The sequence below is a fragment of the Brachyhypopomus gauderio genome, unplaced genomic scaffold (genome assembly GCF_052324685.1).
Source record: "Brachyhypopomus gauderio isolate BG-103 unplaced genomic scaffold, BGAUD_0.2 sc283, whole genome shotgun sequence".
Lineage (NCBI taxonomy): Eukaryota > Metazoa > Chordata > Actinopteri > Gymnotiformes > Hypopomidae > Brachyhypopomus > Brachyhypopomus gauderio.
The window spans coordinates 98,427-112,500 of NW_027507104.1; the positions used below are offsets into that span (position 1 = coordinate 98,427).

Sequence of the window (14,074 nt, forward strand, 5' to 3'; positions counted from 1 at the left end):
CCAATGCTATAACATTGCCAGGTGGTGGCTTTAAGGGAAAAAAGCATAAAAGTGTCCGAAAAACATGCTCTTTAGCTCGGGTACATCCCCAGGATCAAGAAAAATTGTCAGTTTTTTTTTCTATTTTGCTTAGAAATAGGTGTAAATTGACTCTGAAGTGTCATATCAGGCAATGCACAGAGTCCTTAAATATACCAGTAGCATGAGGTTTTTGTTGGAAATTAGTCTATTTCCCTTCCTGAGTTAGACCATATACAAGTAGTAATCTTCAGGCAATGCACAGAGTCCTTAAATTTACCAGTAGCATGAGGTTTTTGTTGGAAATTAGTCTATTTCCCTTCCTGAGTTAGACCATATACAAGTAGTAATCTTCAGGCAATGCACAGAGTCCTTAAATTTACCAGTAGCATGAGGTTTTTGTTGGAAATTAGTCTATTTCCCTTCCTGAGTTAGACCATATACAAGTAGTAATCTTCAGGCAATGCACAGAGTCCTTAAATATACCAGCAGCATGAGGTTTTTGTTGGAAATTAGGCTATTTCCCTTCCTGAGTTAGACCATATACAAGTAGTATTCTTCAGGCAATGCACAGAGTCCTTAAATATACCAGCAGCAGGTGGTGGCTTTTAGTGAAAAAAGCATAAAAGTGTCCAAAAAACATGCTCTTTAGCTCAGGTACATCCCCAGGATCAAGAAAAATTGTCAGTTTTTTTCTCTATCTTGCTTAGAAATAGGTGTAAATCCAGTCTGAAGTGTCTGATCAGAAAATGCACTAAGTCCATTTTTTCTGTTATACCATACGCATTTGCCACTGGGTGGCTCCTCCAGACACATCTGTCCACTTGGAGTGTCCAATGAAGGTGCACTCATCTGGGCATGAGGTAAAGTTATTAAGCTTCCTTAATAGAACACACCTGGTCCCTAATCAAGAGGGCGGGAAAGGCACATTCCACATTGCGCATTGCGTGTTCCGTATTGCAGCCATCCCTAAGCAGTAGGTCGCGCTGGGATTGCTCATTGCGTATTGCGTGTTCCGTATTGCAGCCATCCCTAAGCAGTAGGTCGCGCTGGGATTGCTCATTGCGTATTGCGCATTGCGTGTTCCGTATTGCAGCCATCCCTAAGCAGTAGGTCGCGCTGGGATTGCACATTGCGTATTGCGTGTTCCGTATTCCGACCATCCCTATTTAAGGGTTAGGCGCTGTTAAGATTTTTCAAAGTCCAAGAATATACCAGCAGCATAGACACTTAGAATAAAAAAGAGGCCGTTTTAAATAAAATATACCAGTAGCATAGACACTTAGAATAAAATAGAGGCCTTTTTAAATTAAATATACCAGAGGCATAGACACTTAGAATAAAATAGAGGCCTTTTTAAATTAAATATACCAGAGGCATAGACACTTAGACTAAAATAGAGGCCGTTTTAAATAAAATATACCAGTAGCATAGACACTTAGAATAAAATAGAGACCTTTTTAAATTAAATATACCAGAGGCATAGACACTTAGAATAAAAAAGAGACCTTTTTAAATTAAATATACCAGAGGCATAGACACTTAGAATAAAATAGAGGCCTTTTTAAATTAAATATACCAGAGGCATAGACACTTAGAATAAAAAAGAGGCCTTTTTAAATAAAATATACCAGAGGCATAGACACTTAGACTAAAATAGAGGCCGTTTTAAATAAAATATACCAGTAGCATAGACACTTAGAATAAAATAGAGACCTTTTTAAATTAAATATACCAGAGGCATAGACACTTAGAATAAAAAAGAGGCCTTTTTAAATTAAATATACCAGAGGCATAGACACTTAGACTAAAATAGAGGCCTTTTTAAATAAAATATACCAGTAGCATAGACACTTAGAATAAAATAGAGGCCTTTTTAAATTAAATATACCAGAGGCATAGACACTTAGAATAAAATAGAGGCCTTTTTAAATTAAATATACCAGAGGCATAGACACTTAGAATAAAAAAGAGGCCTTTTTAAATTAAATATACCAGAGGCATAGACACTTAGAATAAAATAGAGGCCTTTTTAAATTAAATATACCAGTAGAAAAGACACTTTGAGTAAAAAAGGCCATTTTAAATAAAATATACCATGGCCAAATGAACTTAGAATAAAAGAGGAGAGTTTAGTTTAAATTATACCATGGTTAAATGCTGTTAGAAAAAAAGTGCACAGTTTAATCTTATTTGGAAGGCGCATTGACTCTTAAAGTCCACAAGATGTCACCGGTACTCCATCGTTTTTTTTCTGTTATACCATATGTACGTGCCACTGGGTGGACCCTCCAGACACCTCAGCCTAGTTGAAGTGTCCGATGAAGGTGCACTCATCTGGGCATGAGGTAAAGTTATTATACCAACATCATGTGGAGGTTTTCAAGTCAGAAATTGCACAAAGTCCCTAAATATACCAGAAGCATGGAGTTTTATGAGTGAATTAGTCTATGTCCCTTACTTTGTTAGACCATACACAAGATATTTTCTTCAGGAAATGCACAGAGTCCAATGCTATAACATTGCCAGGTGGTGGCTTTAAGGGAAAAAAGCATAAAAGTGTCCGAAAAACATGCTCTTTAGCTCGGGTACATCCCCAGGATCAAGAAAAATTGTCAGTTTTTTTTTCTATTTTGCTTAGAAATAGGTGTAAATTGACTCTGAAGTGTCATATCAGGCAATGCACAGAGTCCTTAAATATACCAGTAGCATGAGGTTTTTGTTGGAAATTAGTCTATTTCCCTTCCTGAGTTAGACCATATACAAGTAGTAATCTTCAGGCAATGCACAGAGTCCTTAAATTTACCAGTAGCATGAGGTTTTTGTTGGAAATTAGTCTATTTCCCTTCCTGAGTTAGACCATATACAAGTAGTAATCTTCAGGCAATGCACAGAGTCCTTAAATTTACCAGTAGCATGAGGTTTTTGTTGGAAATTAGTCTATTTCCCTTCCTGAGTTAGACCATATACAAGTAGTAATCTTCAGGCAATGCACAGAGTCCTTAAATATACCAGCAGCATGAGGTTTTTGTTGGAAATTAGGCTATTTCCCTTCCTGAGTTAGACCATATACAAGTAGTATTCTTCAGGCAATGCACAGAGTCCTTAAATATACCAGCAGCAGGTGGTGGCTTTTAGTGAAAAAAGCATAAAAGTGTCCAAAAAACATGCTCTTTAGCTCAGGTACATCCCCAGGATCAAGAAAAATTGTCAGTTTTTTTCTCTATCTTGCTTAGAAATAGGTGTAAATCCAGTCTGAAGTGTCTGATCAGAAAATGCACTAAGTCCATTTTTTCTGTTATACCATACGCATTTGCCACTGGGTGGCTCCTCCAGACACATCTGTCCACTTGGAGTGTCCAATGAAGGTGCACTCATCTGGGCATGAGGTAAAGTTATTAAGCTTCCTTAATAGAACACACCTGGTCCCTAATCAAGAGGGCGGGAAAGGCACATTCCACATTGCGCATTGCGTGTTCCGTATTGCAGCCATCCCTAAGCAGTAGGTCGCGCTGGGATTGCTCATTGCGTATTGCGTGTTCCGTATTGCAGCCATCCCTAAGCAGTAGGTCGCGCTGGGATTGCTCATTGCGTATTGCGCATTGCGTGTTCCGTATTGCAGCCATCCCTAAGCAGTAGGTCGCGCTGGGATTGCACATTGCGTATTGCGTGTTCCGTATTCCGACCATCCCTATTTGAGGGTTAGGCGAGGTTGAAATATTTCAAAGTCCGAGGATATACCAGCAGCATAGACACTTAGAATAAAAAAGAGGCCTTTTTAAATTAAATATACCAGAGGCATAGACACTTAGACTAAAATAGAGGCCTTTTTAAAATAAATATACCAGAGGCATAGACACTTAGAATAAAATAGAGGCCTTTTTAAATTAAATATACCAGTAGCATAGACACTTAGAATAAAAAAGAGGCCTTTTTAAATTAAATATACCAGCAGCATAGACACTTAGAATAAAATAGAGGCCTTTTTAAATGAAATATACCAGAGGCATAGACACTTAGACTAAAATAGAGGCCTTTTTAAAATAAATATACCAGCAGCATAGACACTTAGAATAAAATAGAGGCCTTTTTAAATTAAATATACCAGAGGCATAGACACTTAGACTAAAATAGAGGCCTTTTTAAAATAAATATACCAGAGGCATAGACACTTAGAATAAAATAGAGGCCTTTTTAAATTAAATATACCAGTAGCATAGACACTTAGAATAAAAAAGAGGCCTTTTTAAATTAAATATACCAGCAGCATAGACACTTAGAATAAAATAGAGGCCTTTTTAAATGAAATATACCAGAGGCATAGACACTTAGACTAAAATAGAGGCCTTTTTAAAATAAATATACCAGCAGCATAGACACTTAGAATAAAATAGAGGCCTTTTTAAATGAAATATACCAGAGGCATAGACACTTAGACTAAAATAGAGGCCTTTTTAAAATAAATATACCAGAGGCATAGACACTTAGAATAAAATAGAGGCCTTTTTAAATGAAATATACCAGAGGCAAAGACACTTAGAATAAAAAAGAGGCCTTTTTAAATGAAATATACCAGAGGCATAGACACTTAGACTAAAATAGAGGCCTTTTTAAATGAAATATACCAGAGGCATAGACACTTAGAATAAAATAGAGGCCTTTTTAAATGAAATATACCAGAGGCAAAGACACTTAGAATAAAATAGAGGCCTTTTTAAATTAAATATACCAGAGGCATAGACACTTAGACTAAAATAGAGGCCTTTTTAAATGAAATATACCAGAGGCATAGACTCTTAGAATAAAATAGAGGCCTTTTTAAATAAAATATACCAGCAGCATAGACACTTAGAATAAAATAGAGGCCTTTTTAAATGAAATATACCAGCAGCATAGACACTTAGAACAAAATAGAGGCCTTTTTAAATGAAATATACCAGCAGCATAGACTCTTAGAGTAAAATAGAGGCCTTTTTAAATGAACATAACCGAAAAGAATCAGCAATGATCTGTCTCCAAAAGCTTCCTTAAAAAGCCATGGCAACAGGTGAGACCAATCATTGCTGATTGCGTGGGCTGAGAACGTACCGGCATAATTGAAAAGAATCAGCAACAGGTGAGACCAATCATTGCTGATTGCGTGGGCTGAGAACGTACCGGCATAATTGAAAAGAATCAGCAACAGGTGAGACCAATCATTGCTGATTGCGTGGATGTAGTCTAGGGCTGACTCGGGTGCCCCTGGTGGAGGTAGATGGTGTGGAATCCGAGCCAGCCCTGACAGATTAAATGAAATATACCAGTAGAAAAGACACTTTGAGTAAAAAAGGCCATTTAAAATAAAATATACCAGTAGAAAAGACACTTTGAGTAAAAAAGGCCATTTAAAATAAAATATACCAGTAGAAAAGACACTTTGAGTAAAAAAGGCCATTTTAAATAAAATATACCATGGCCAAATGAACTTAGAATAAAAGAGGAGAGTTTAGTTTAAATTATACCATGGTTAAATGCTGTTAGAAAAAAAGTGCACAGTTTAATCTTATTTGGAAGGCGCATTGACTCTTAAAGTCCACAAGATGTCACCGGTACTCCATCGTTTTTTTTCTGTTATACCATATGTACGTGCCACTGGGTGGCTCCTCCAGACACCTCAGCCTAGTTGAAGTGTCCGATGAAGGTGCACTCATCTGGGCATGAGGTAAAGTTATTATACCAACATCATGTGGAGGTTTTCAAGTCAGAATTTGCACAAAGTCCATAAATATACCAGAAGCATGGAGTTTTATGAGTGAATTAGTCTATGTCCCTTACTTTGTTAGACCATACACAAGATATTTTCTTCAGGAAATGCACAGAGTCCAATGCTATAACATTGCCAGGTGGTGGCTTTTAGTGAAAAAAGCATAAAAGTGTCCAAAAAACATGCTCTTTAGCTCGGGTACATCCCCAGGATCAAGAAAAATTGTCAGTTTTTTTTTCTATCTTGCTTAGAAATAGGTGTAAATTGACTCTGAAGTGTCATATCAGGCAATGCACAGAGTCCTTAAATATACCAGTAGCATGAGGTTTTTGTTGGAAATTAGTCTATTTCCCTTCCTGAGTTATACCTTATACAAGTAGTATTCTTCAGGCAATGCACAGAGTCCTTAAATTTACCAGTAGCATGAGGTTTTTGTTGGAAATTAGTCTATTTCCCTTCCTGAGTTATACCATATGCAAGTAGTATTCAGATTATGCACAGAGTCCTTAAATATACCAGTAGCAGGTGGTGGCTTTTAGTGAAAAAAGCATAAAAGTGTCCGAAAAACATGCTCTTTAGCTCAGGTACATCACCAGGATCAAGAAAAATTGTCAGTTTTTTTCTCTATCTTGCTTAGAAATAGGTGTAAATTGACTCTGAAGTGTCATATCAGTAAATGCACAAAGTCCATAAATATACCAGCTGCATGAAGTTTCAAGTGGGAATTAGTCTAAGTGCCATATTCTGTTAGACCATACGCAAGTAGTATTCTTCAGAATATGCAGAGTCCTTAAATTTACCAGTAGCATGAGGTTTTTGTTGGAAATTAGTCTATTTCCCTTCCTGAGTTATACCATATGCAAGTAGTATTCAGATTATGCACAGAGTCCTTAAATATACCAGTAGCAGGTGGTGGCTTTTAGTGAAAAAAGCATAAAAGTGTCCGAAAAACATGCTCTTTAGCTCAGGTACATCACCAGGATCAAGAAAAATTGTCAGTTTTTTTCTCTATCTTGCTTAGAAATAGGTGTAAATCCAGTCTGAAGTGTCTGATCAGAAAATGCACTAAGTCCCTTTTTTCTGTTATACCATACGTATTTGCCACTGGGTGGATCCTCCAGACACATCTGTCCACTTGGAGTGTCCAATGAAGGTGCACTCATCTGGGCATGAGGTAAAGTTATTATACCAACATCATGTGGAGGTTTTCAAGTCAGAATTTGCACAAAGTCCATAAATATACCAGAAGCATGGAGTTTTATGAGTGAATTAGTCTATGTCCCTTACTTTGTTAGACCATACACAAGATATTTTCTTCAGGAAATGCACAGAGTCCAATGCTATAACATTGCCAGGTGGTGGCTTTAAGGGAAAAAAGCATAAAAGTGTCCGAAAAACATGCTCTTTAGCTCGGGTACATCACCAGGATCAAGAAAAATTGTCAGTTTTTTTTTCTATCTTGCTTAGAAATAGGTGTAAATTGACTCTGAAGTGTCAGATCAGTAAATGAACAAAGTCCTTAAATATACCAGTAGCATGAAGTATTTGTTGGAAATTAGTCTATTTCCCTTCCTGAATTATACCATACGCAAGATATTTTCTTCAGAAAATGCACAGAGTCCCATATTCTGTTAAAATTGCACTATGTCCATAAATATACCAGCAGCACGAAGTTTTCAAGTGGAAAATATTCTATGTCGCTTCATTTGGTATACCATAGGCGTCAGTTTTCGGCGAAAATAATTCTATGTCGATAAAAATGTTATACCATACGTATGATTTTGTGTTCAAAAATCGCACTATGTTCCAATTTTGACCAAGGGGTGGATCATCCAGAGGCCTCGATCCTCTGACAGTGCCCGCCGAATGTGCACCCAGACGGACATGCATCTCATTCCCCCTGTCTGGATGATTTTATGAATGGGTGATATGCAAACACCTACCATCAGGTATATAGGGGAGAGGGTCTTCTGAAAGCCACATATATGGTATACCATAAATGAAGACAAGGATTATGGCGCACGCTTTGCCCGACCAAAGGTCACTCCCTGGGCATTTTAGAGGATTTGAGAGGCCTCTTTATGGATCTCACAAACGATCCATGCATGGAATTTTGCACACTTTATCCGAATAAAGTGCACTTTTGGGCTTATGAGAGTAGGTTGGTATGCCTCTCTCTGGATGTGAGGAAGGATCCAGGAATAAAGGCATGTAATGCCACACAATTTATCCGACTAAATGACACTCTTGGGCTTATGAGAGAGGATGAGGGGCCTCTCTGTGGATGTCAGAAAGGCTCCATGCATGAAAGCATGTAATGTCACACACTTTATCCGATTAAAGTGTACATGTTGGGCTTATGATTAAGCATGAGGGCCCTATATGTGGATGTCAGAAAGGTTCCAGGCTTAAAGGCATGTAATGTCACACACTTTATCCGATTAAAGTGTACATTTGGGCTTATGATTAAGCATGAGGGCCCTATGTGTGGATGTCAGAAAGGCTCCATGCATGAAAGCATGTAATGTCACACACTTTATCCGATTAAAGTGTACATGTTGGGCTTATGATTAAGCATGAGGGCCCTATGTATGGATGTCGGAAAGGTTCCAGGCTTAAAGGCATGTAATGTCACACACTTTATCCGATTAAAGTGTACATTTGGGCTTATGATTAAGCATGAGGGCCCTATGTATGGATGTCGGAAAGGTTCCAGGCTTAAAGGCATGTAATGCCACACACTTTATCCGATTAAAGTGCACATTTGGGCTTATGATAAAGCATGAGGGCCCTATGTATGGATGTCGGAAAGGTTCCAGGCTTAAAGGCATGTAATGTCACACACTTTATCCGATTAAAGTGTACATTTGGGCTTATGATAAAGCATGAGGGCCCTATGTATGGATGTCGGAAAGGTTCCAGGCTTAAAGGCATGTAATGCCACACACTTTATCTGATTAAAGTGTACATTTGGGCTTATGATAAAGCATGAGGGCCCTATGTATGGATGTCGGAAAGGTTCCAGGCTTAAAGGCATGTAATGTCACACACTTTATCCATTTAAAGTGCACATTTGGGCTTATGATTAAGCATGAGGGCCCTATGTATGGATGTCGGAAAGGTTCCAGGCTTAAAGGCATGTAATGCCACACACTTTATCCATTTAAAGTGCACATTTGGGCTTATGATTAAGCATGAGGGCCCTATGTATGGATGTCGGAAAGGTTCCAGGCTTAAAGGCATGTAATGTCACACACTTTATCCATTTAAAGTGCACATTTGGGCTTATGATTAAGCATGAGGGCCCTATGTATGGATGTCGGAAAGGTTCCAGGCTTAAAGGCATGTAATGCCACACACTTTATCCATTTAAAGTGCACATTTGGGCTTATGATTAAGCATGAGGGCCCTATGTGTGGATGTCGGAAAGGTTCCAGGCTTAAAGGCATGTAATGCCACACACTTTATCCATTTAAAGTGCACATTTGGGCTTATGATTAAGCATGAGGGCCCTATGTATGGATGTCGGAAAGGTTCCAGGCTTAAAGGCATGTAATGCCACACACTTTATCCGTTTAAAGTGCACATTTGGGCTTATGATAAAGCATGAGGGCCCTATGTATGGATGTCGGAAAGGTTCCAGGCTTAAAGGCATGTAATGTCACACACTTTATCCATTTAAAGTGCACATTTGGGCTTATGATTAAGCATGAGGGCCCTATGTATGGATGTCGGAAAGGTTCCAGGCTTAAAGGCATGTAATGCCACACACTTTATCCGTTTAAAGTGCACATTTGGGCTTATGAATAATGATGAGGGCCCTATGTGTGGATGTCGGAAAGGTTCCAGGCTTAAAGGCATGTAATGCCACACACTTTATCCGTTTAAAGTGCACATTTGGGCTTATGAATAATGATGAGGGCCCTATGTGTGGATGTCGGAAAGGTTCCAGGCTTAAAGGCATGTAATGCCACACACTTTATCCGTTTAAAGTGCACATTTGGGCTTATGATTAAGCATGAGGGCCCTATGTGTGGATGTCAGAAATGCTCCATGCATGAAAGCATGTAATGTCACACACTTTATCCGAGTAAGAGGCTCCCTCTGAGCAAAGTAGGGGGGGAGTGAGGCCCCCCCCGGAGGTCTGAAAAGATCCAGGCCTTTAAATGACACGGGCTGTGCCCGAGCAAAGTGCCCACGCTGGGCAAGGGTGGAGGCGTGATGCTCCCCCTTATGGAGGTCGTCCTACCTCCATCCTCACGTAATGTATTTCGACCTGTGCGTATCCGGAGGGTGCTATGCGCAAGCCCGGAAGATGCTGGTTTCGGCTGGCCTTACCGGATCCAATGGTATAGCACCTAGGTGCGCTCTAAGGCCGTAAACCCCCCCCATGTGTTTGAGAATGGTAGGTGTTATACCATTGCCACGAACCACTTATTGAATCAGCCATGCCCTTTCGGCAATCGAGTCTCAGAGGTGTGTCCGAGGGAAGATTTGCCTTGGCGGGCATGGCTGTCTGGCATCTCCCCGACCCTGGAGGAATGCGCTAACGGTGTAATGCAAACACCTACCAGCAGGTATATAGGGGAGCATGCTTTCTGAGCCTTATATGATTGTACCATAATAAGGATCAGAAGAAAGGCAGTGCGTTAAGGTGAACTAGCCCGACTCTAATGCACCTTGACGGCTTAAGGGGAGGGATAAGTGACCCCTGCTGATGGAGGTCAAAGACATCCGTGTCTCTCAGGCCTTCGAACCACTGCTTGCGCCCGACCGAAATGCCACTGCTGGGCATGGGTGTAAGAGTGGTGACCCCCCTTATGGAGGTCTGTCCAACCTCCAGCCTGCATGCTCCACCTCGGCCTGTGCGTATCCGGAGGGTGCTGTGCGCAAGCCCGGAAGATGCTGGTTTCGGCTGGCCTTACCGGATCCAATGGCACAGTACCTAGGTGCGCTCTAAGACCGTTATCCGAACCCAAGTCCGCCAGGGGTTTTTCAGTTATACCAGTAGCATCGACCATCACTTTGATCAGCCAGGCCTTTTCGGGGGTCGAGCGTCCGAGGTGTGTCCGAGGGAAGATTTGCCTTGGCGGGCATGGCTGGCGAGTACCTCCCCGGCCGTGGAGGAAAACGCATACGGTGCATTGCAAACACCTACCAGCAGGTATATAGGAGAGCATGTCTCTTGAGTTCATCCTAACCTTATAATGGTTATCCCATTCATAAGGCCTGGATGCAAGGCGGTGCGTGAAGGTAACATTAGCCTGACTCTAACACTTTCACCGGTTAGGGGTGGAGTGGTGACCCCCCTAACACTGGAGGTCTCGCCGACCTCCAGGCACCAGCCTCACATGCTCTACCTCGGCCTGTGCGTATCCGGAGGGTGCTGTGCGCAAGCCCGGAAGATGCTGGTTTCGGCTGGCCTTACCGGATCCAATGGCACAGTACCTAGGTGCGCTCTAAGACCGTTATCCGAACCCAAGTCCGCCAGGGGTTTTTCAGTTATACCAGTAGCATCGACCATCACTTGGTTCAGCCAGGCCTTTTCAGGGGTCGAGCGTCCGAGGTGTGTCCGAGGGAAGATTTGCCTTGGCGGGCATGGCTGGCGAGAACCTCCCCGGCCGTGGAGGAAAACGCGTACGGTGGATTGCAAAAACCTACCAGCAGGTTTTTAGGGAGAGCGTCAATCTCGAGGGCGTTCGGAGCTCTCCCGATCTATTGGCATACGATGCCCGCCAGGGGTTAGGCTCTCGGGTTACCACTTAAGGTTTCTCCCTGTCATAAGAAAGACAACCGGTCAAACCAATGCGCAATGTACAATGAGGTGTGAGCTCATGAATGAATATATGGGATAGAGCCACAACCTCGGTGCGACATACCTAGGTACAGGAATAGGGCGAGAGGTGGATGCGCTCCTTCAGGACGGGTAGGTCGGCAGCCTCTCGGGTATGATCGTTCACCAACGAAAGCTGTACAAAAGAGGTGACTGCGCTCATTGAGGACGGCAGCCTCGACATGACATACCTATCAAAAACTCTCCCATGAGGTGTGTGCGCTCCTTCAGGATGGGAGGTCGGCAGCCTCGGTATGATCATGATGACCGAGACACAGGCCTTGGGTTGGGCCTAGGGTTGAAACCTTCTGTGCCGCCCGGGTAGTTCCTCCCCAAACCAGCGGGCATGCCTCTATGGGGAGGCCTCGGTCTGAAAAGACACGATCCTCACCCGGAACCGTCTGAGGGAAGCGTTGAAGGCCGGTCTGTCTACACAGGTGTCCGCTATCGGCGTCCATGGTGTACGGGTGAGAGCCAGCAGTGGATCGGGTTAGTTCAACACATGCTTGGCCTCACCCCGCCTGGTCACGGAATCACTCATTTCTCGGTTACGTCCCACAGTAGCGCGCGCGCGTGCTGGGAGCTGACGAGGGCTCTCTCCCCCACGCTGACGGCGCACCCCTGCTGCACCGATGGTGGGCGTCCGGTACCGAGGTGGGCCCCTGACCCTGCCCGGGGGATGGAGCACGCCGAGGTGGCCGCGACGTTAGCTGGTGTCCCTTTCACCACCGCGGTGCAGCTACCTGGTTGATCCTGCCAGTAACATATGCTTGTCTCAAAGATTAAGCCATGCAGGTCTAAGTACACACGGCCGGTACAGTGAAACTGCGAATGGCTCATTAAATCAGTCATGGTTCCTTTGATCGCTCCACACGTTACTCGGATAACTGTGGTAATTCTAGAGCTAATACATGCAAACGAGCGCTGACCCCTCTGGGGGATGCGTGCATTTATCAGATCCAAAACCCATCCGGCGGGGCGCGGGCCCCCCGGCCGCTTTGGTGACTCTAGATAACCTCGGGCCGATCGCGCGCCCTCCGCGGCGGCGACGTCTCATTCGAATGTCTGCCCTATCAACTTTCGATGGTACTATAGTCGCCTACCATGGTGACCACGGGTAACGGGGAATCAGGGTTCGATTCCGGAGAGGGAGCCTGAGAAACGGCTACCACATCCAAGGAAGGCAGCAGGCGCGCAAATTACCCATTCCCGACACGGGGAGGTAGTGACGAAAAATAACGATACAGGTCTCTTTCGAGGCCCTGTAATCGGAATGAGCGTATCCTAAACCCATGGGTGAGGACCCATTGGAGGGCAAGTCTGGTGCCAGCAGCCGCGGTAATTCCAGCTCCAATAGCGTATATTAAAGTTGCTGCAGTTAAAAAGCTCGTAGTTGGATTTCGGGAGTGGGCTGACGGTCCGCCGCGAGGCGAGCCACCGCCTGTCCCAGACCCTGCCTCCCGGTGCCCCTCGGATGCCCTTGGCTGGGTGTCCGGTCGGGGTCCGGAGCGTTTACTTTGAAAAAATTAGAGTGTTCAAAGCGGGCCGCTACTCGCCCGAATACCTGAGCTAGGAATAATGGAATAGGACTCCGGTTCTATTTTGTGGGTTTCCGGAACCAGGGCCATGATTAAGAGGGACGGCCGGGGGCATTCGTATTGCGCCGCTAGAGGTGAAATTCTTGGACCGGCGCAAGACGGACGAAAGCGAAAGCATTTGCCAAGAATGTTTTCATTAATCAAGAACGAAAGTCGGAGGTTCGAAGACGATCAGATACCGTCGTAGTTCCGACCGTAAACTATGCCAACCCGCGATCCGGCGGCGTTATTCCCATGACCCGCCGGGCAGCGTGCGGGAAACCACGAGTCTTTGGGTTCCGGGGGGAGTATGGTTGCAAAGCTGAAACTTAAAGGAATTGACGGAAGGGCACCACCAGGAGTGGAGCCTGCGGCTTAATTTGACTCAACACGGGAAACCTCACCCGGCCCGGACACGGAAAGGATTGACAGATTGATGGCTCTTTCTCGATTCTGTGGGTGGTGGTGCATGGCCGTTCTTAGTTGGTGGAGCGATTTGTCTGGTTAATTCCGATAACGAACGAGACTCCGGCATGCTAACTAGTTATGCGGCCCTCCGTGGTCTGCATCAACTTCTTAGAGGGACAAGTGGCGTTCAGCCACACGAGATGGAGCAATAACAGGTCTGTGATGCCCTTAGATGTCCGGGGCTGCACGCGCGCCACAATGGTTGGCTCAGCATGTGCCTACCCTTCGCCGAGAGGCGCGGGTAATCCGCTGAAACCCAATCGTGATTGGGACTGGGGATTGCAATTATTCCCCATGAACGAGGAATTCCCAGTAAGCGTGAGTCACAAGCTCGCGTTGATTAAGTCCCTGCCCTTTGTACACACCGCCCGTCGCTACTACCGATCGGATGGTTTAGTGAGGTCCTCGGATCGGCCGCACCGGGACCCCTCGTGG

The 14,074-nt window shown here is 43.8% G+C and overlaps 1 non-coding gene across 1 annotated transcript in view; it reads left to right on the top strand.

Moving 5' to 3' along the window:
- Positions 1-12,334: 12,334 nt before the first annotated feature.
- LOC143504526 (18S ribosomal RNA) overlaps positions 12,335-14,074 on the top strand; it is a 1,839-nt gene continuing 99 nt past the window's right edge. Inside the window, exon 1 of the ribosomal RNA XR_013127574.1 lies at positions 12,335-14,074. This exon is cut by the window's right edge and continues 99 nt beyond it. This is a non-coding gene — a ribosomal RNA (18S ribosomal RNA).